Source organism: Primulina tabacum, chromosome 11, assembly GCF_025594145.1.
Source record: "Primulina tabacum isolate GXHZ01 chromosome 11, ASM2559414v2, whole genome shotgun sequence".
NCBI lineage: Eukaryota > Viridiplantae > Streptophyta > Magnoliopsida > Lamiales > Gesneriaceae > Primulina > Primulina tabacum.
This window is the reverse complement of record NC_134560.1, coordinates 248153-253853: the sequence shown is the minus strand read 5'-3', so window position 1 is coordinate 253853 and position 5701 is coordinate 248153. Positions and strand designations below refer to the sequence as shown.

Genomic DNA, 5701 nt, shown 5'->3' with positions numbered 1-5701 from the left:
CGGGCTCAAAATGGTAAGGATCCCGAGAGGTTATCTCGTCCTCCCAAACCATTGGGCAAATATAGGTATAGATATTAGGGACGGAGACAAAGAGAAACCGATTTGGTTAGCCCTGATGAGAAGAGGGATTACCCCCAAAAATTGATGTTCAATCTCCAAGTTAATGTTACCGGCCCGAGCCTACTCTCTTTATATGTACAAGTATGAGCAAAAGGCTCATAATAATCCTAAAATTAAAATATTTAAAAAAATCCTTAAAGAGAAAAGGGTGGAATAGTAGTTAGGGGTTAGTTGGCTAAGACATACACCGTAACATTTACATAACTCCTTGGATTATGAGCGGGAGGAAATCCTAAGACCAATATCTATCTAGTCTTTGTAAAAGATGTGATAACCCGCTATGCATGACCAAGTCAAAGCCGACGGGCTTGCCATATTTTTCCCTAAGCTCATCGGCCAATGAGTAATCAAGGTAAAATCCTTCCAACTCCTACTATTTCAATCCGACTTCCCGTAATTGTGCCTCTAAGGTTTTAACTTCCTTAAGACGCTATTTACGGAGCTCTATCGATAATAATATTATTCGAACAACATTTCATTGCAGGCTATACCGTTTCTAATTGTCATCATATTTAGAAAGTTTAGTGCGTTGAAATAAGGAAACTCGCCTCTTAACACAAAAAAAAGTTGCTTCACGTTTTCTTCAATTAATCACTTGGTTAATATTTTTATTTTTCTCTGGATGTTCATAGCCAACGGAAACTATTTTGTACCTTAAAGTATTGTGCCAGATATCTTTAGGTTTCATCCTCTAATATGCTTTGCATCTGGTCTATGCGGTTAATAAAAATAATCGAGTCACTTGATGGTAAAGGCTGTAGATTGGCTCTAATGAAAGAGGAAGCATAATTAGAAGAGAAGCTGGCTATAATTACAAGACTTGTCATCTACCTACCTACCTACTCACCTATCTACCTATAGTCATTGGCAAAAATACAAGAAATAAGTGTTATTAAGATCAACGTGTTATGTTATGTGTATGAAAGTAAACTCCTAAACTTAAATCAACGGGAGTCATCAATTGAACATGTAGAAAAAAACTCTAGTTTGACAATGTTGGTGGATCAATGGATTAGGTGGTGATGAAAACATCACATTCTAAAGGAGAGATTATTGTGATGTCTTTGTCCCACTTGAGTTAGATAAACATATTTAAATTGATTAATGATGAGCTACTCTTTTAAAAAATTGAAAAAAGTTCTTAAATACGTAAAAATTGAAATAAATTCTTATCAATAATGGTCGTACTTATATTAACCTTTTTTTAAAAAAAATATAAAATATTAAAGTTAAATATCAATTAGACTTTTATAACTTATGAAATTTTATTATTTAGAGTCCGAAGTCTCCACTCTATCACGATCTCTCCTCATCTCCTGGACCCTGATCCTGTCCCACCTGTTGTCATGTACACATACAGACAAGACAACAGCCGGATAATTCCGGTGAGAATAAATCCCAGTATAAATCAACGAAACATGCAATCATATAAACAAATATAAAGCATGTAATCAGGTAACAGATATATGTATCAAAATCTGAAACATAAACAATCGTAGACTGTCAAACATATACGTGACTCCATGTTTCAGACTAGACTCCATCCTAGTCTAGGGATCCCGGTTTCCAAATGTGGTATTCCTATATCGAATTCCGTAATAGAAGGAACTCTATTCCTATTACTCGATATAACCAAATATGGTGTTCCTATATCGAATTCCGTAATAGAAGAATTTCAATCCTATTACTCGATATAACCAACATCCGGTGTCCTGACCTATCCGTCATGGACTGTAGCTCTATCGCTAATATCCCATCTTGAGACATCGTGCAATGTGCCCGTGGCGATCCCGCCACTGTCAGGCACTTCCGTTCCAAGATGTCTACACTATCCTGTAACATCGTGCAATGTGCCCGTGGCGATCCCACCACTATCAGGCACTTCTGTCACAAGATTTCCCGTCTGACACCTGCTATCTATAAATCAAGAGAACAAGTATATCAATCAAATCAATGCAATATCACTGCAATAAAGTAAAGTATGTGCTTTAGGGAAACTCAAGTCTAAACCGACTCAAGTCGATCTCCCAATACCACATTGAATTATACCTTTATCTTCTCGGTCTGACGAAGACGAAGTCCTGAATTCAACTCTGTCCATTCTCAATTTGGTAATAACAATACCGAACAGACACAATATCAATATGTAACTCAATTCAGAACCTGTTCTGATCAATACTCAAATCAACATACTATCTGATCAATGTCAATCGACATATAGTATAACAATACAATCTCAGTCAATCGTAAATCTGGTCAATATCAATCTACCGAGGTTTCGACGACATAACAATACAGTCTCGATAACCCCGTAAATCCCAACATCTCAGAAATAATACCAGAACTCATAATCAATACCGGTATAACTCATAATTTCAATGATAATACAAATCTGATATCAAATCTCAGTCAAATCGACTCCAAAATTCATAACAATTACATAATCAGTCCGTTTCTTAATCTGACTTCGATTCTATGATGTCTAACATGTCAAGAACATCATATATGAATTTCATTCAATTCTGACAACATCATAATTTCAAAACATATCAAAACGTAGTAAAACTTACGTCCAGTTGTAGCCTACGTCGATAGGAATACAGTACTGAAGTCGGATTTAAAATCGGACGGACGAATTTCTCACAAAAGGCGTAAGGATTTTCTATCACTTTCCCCTGACCCTTTTCTCGGTTTTCTTGCCAAATTCTGAAGGCGTGATACGTATATATATCAGCTGCATGTTAATGATACGTGTCATCATTCTTTATGATTTTCAGTCGGCGCTCGGGCGGTCGCAAGTTACCGCTCGGGCGCGGAGCCTTCTGCCCGATACATATCTTTGTTAAACACTGGCGCTCGGGCGGTTAAAGATTGCCGCTCGGGCGCCAGACTTTCTGCCCAAACTCCAATCTTGCGATGCATTGGCGCTCGGGCGATCAAAAACTACCGCTCGGACGCCGCATCCTTTGCCCAAAACCTGCTCCTGTTGAACATTGGTGCTCGGGCGGTTATTTTCTACCGCTCGGGCGCCAATAGTTCTGTCTAAAAATCGCACCCTTCATATGTTTTGGCCAATCTGGTCTCGTAATAGCCCGTCTATAATTATATCAATTCATAATCAATAATCTCATATTAACAGAATCAAAATCTCGGGCATTACATTCATTGTATTAACTAGTTAAATAAATTTATCTTTCAAACAAAGATAAAATATAAAAGAATTAAATTTAAAGAGAAAGAATCAATAATATAATCATAAATTATATTTTAATAAATTATCTTAATTATGCTTGCAATTTTAGGGAAAGTTGGTGAAAAATACCCAATCAAAACATTTTTTTGGGTTCACTCCCTACCCACAAAATTGTGGTCTTATGTCATACAAAACGTGGTACACTTGATGTGGAAATGTGGTACACTTCATGTGAAAATGTGGTATTAAAAAAATATCCAAGGACTAAACACAAAAAAAATCGACGACTGAGGACTGAAGGCCAATTTCCCGGCAATTTTAGAGCACACAAAAACTCCTCTTGGAAATAATATGTTTTTAACATTCTCCTTGCTCGTGCTCATTTTCTTGTCTCCTCCACTCCCCTTTATCCAACACACTCAAATCATTGGCTGCCTAAGTCGACGGATCAGCTTTCGTCTTCTTCAATTCGGCCAGAATTTCTTACCGTAGAATCGCTCCTTTCCACCAGGAATCCACCCCTATGAAACTCCCAGGTTCATTTCACGTTCAAAGCAGATCCCTCAGCTCGTTTTCGTCCACAGGTATTTTACCTTATAAAACTAAGAGGGCATTCTCCCTCCGTATTCTGCAATATTGTGTTAGGCATGCGTGTCTGCGTATTTCTGCATTTTTTCTGGGAATTAGGAGGATGGTTTGGGGAATTTTCGGAAACATAGATTTTATGGAAAAAAATTAATCTTTGGGCCTTCACGTCGTCTACTAAAGAATACAGATGATTGCCCATTTTTCTTTCTAATTTACTATGTATAATTTTAGAAGTTTTCGGGTTAGTGTTGGTAGGACCACTGTAATATTGAAAATAACACCGGTGTAAGGTTGAGGCAAATAAAGATTTAATTTTTGTTAAACTGAATCAGAGCACAACACGTAGAAAAATTGAGACTGGATCCATATCAAATACACATACAGTATCCAAATTCCAGTTGTTGTGGATGAAGATTTTCGTGAATTCTACCAGTAGACTATTTTATTGTATGTGATTCATCTATGATAATTGCATGTTCGATTCTTTTGTCCTGATCGTCATGATTCATCTTTCATCATTGCACAGTTTTAATTCCTTTGTCCTGATCAGTCAATATGTTTGTATGTATAATGCACAGGTTGCAACTGTTGAACAAGCAAGTACTGAAGCGACACAAAGTATTGACGCTCCTATTGTTGTCACTGGAGCTTCTAGGGGAATTGGAAGAGTTGTTGCCTTGGCTATGGGTAAAGCTGGATGCAAGGTTGGATTCTCTACATCTATATTCTATGCATAAAAGTTGGTGAATAGACGCACCATATCAGCTTTCAAACATCAATATCTTGTGGCTATGTGATATTATTATTTCATGTGCTGTGCTTTTGCTCTTTTTGCTTCAATTTTTCTTAAAATTGACAAAGGATTATCTACTGCAGGTTCTTGTCAACTATGCGAGGTCATCAAAGGAAGCAGAAGAAGTTTACAAAGAGGTGAAGCTGCCATTTATGTGTATGAACTGATATTTTGTCTTTTTACAAATTCTCTGTACGTCTTTCTCATTGTCCCAAGTTAATTATATGGAAAGTCGCAAGAATAAATGCTGCGAGCTTGGATTACTGAATTTCCCATCACCACTTCTTTTGATGAAAAAATTAGTTGAATGCATATACTGTTGTATTGCATGTTTTTACCTAAATGCAAGTTCAGAAAACGAGGGCCAACCTTGTGATCTCATGCACAAAATAATTTAGTATCTGGAAAATTGTGATATTTCATACGACACTTCAATTCTCTAGTTCAATTGGCATCATCCTTAACTTTCTTCTTCGGTTGCCCGTGTGCACACTGCAGAATTTAAACTGAAATTGACTCAGTTCTTTGCTAATTCATTGATAGCTTGCGGACAATACACTCGGCTTAAGGGTCTTTGGGGTAGTAACAAATTTTCGAAATGTGTTCAGAAGATCTGACTAAGTATAGCGCACTTAAAAAGAACTATTGAACTTCTGTGGCTGCACCATCTTACCGCTCTTAATAATTGAGTTTTAATAATGAAGCGGCATAGTTGAGATTTTTATTCATAGATTTCGGCTTTTCAACTCTAACTCATGTCGTCTTTCATTCCCATATGTGAAGACCCAAAATTTGCATTACAAAGAGACAAAGTACCAAGTTGATTTTAGTTTTTACATTGAAGATGATTATGTCATGGAGGAGAATAAAATTACATGCAACCTTTGGCATGGAGAGGGAAGTGAAATCGAACAGAGAGAGATGGAGGGATCGGTGGAAACATGCACCGTAATTCTCATTATCAAAGTGATTAGGTTACAATGCTTAAATAAAGAAATAAAGCGATA

The 5701-nt window shown here is 36.9% G+C and overlaps 1 long non-coding RNA gene across 1 annotated transcript; it reads left to right on the top strand.

The window, feature by feature from the left end:
- Window positions 1-3729: 3729 nt before the first annotated feature.
- Window positions 3730-5444, top strand: LOC142518993 (uncharacterized). The gene is made up of 3 exons (XR_012813688.1): window positions 3730-3897; window positions 4480-4605; window positions 4778-5444. It is a non-coding gene; the product is annotated as an uncharacterized LOC142518993 (long non-coding RNA).
- The last annotated feature ends 257 nt before the right edge of the window (window positions 5445-5701 follow it).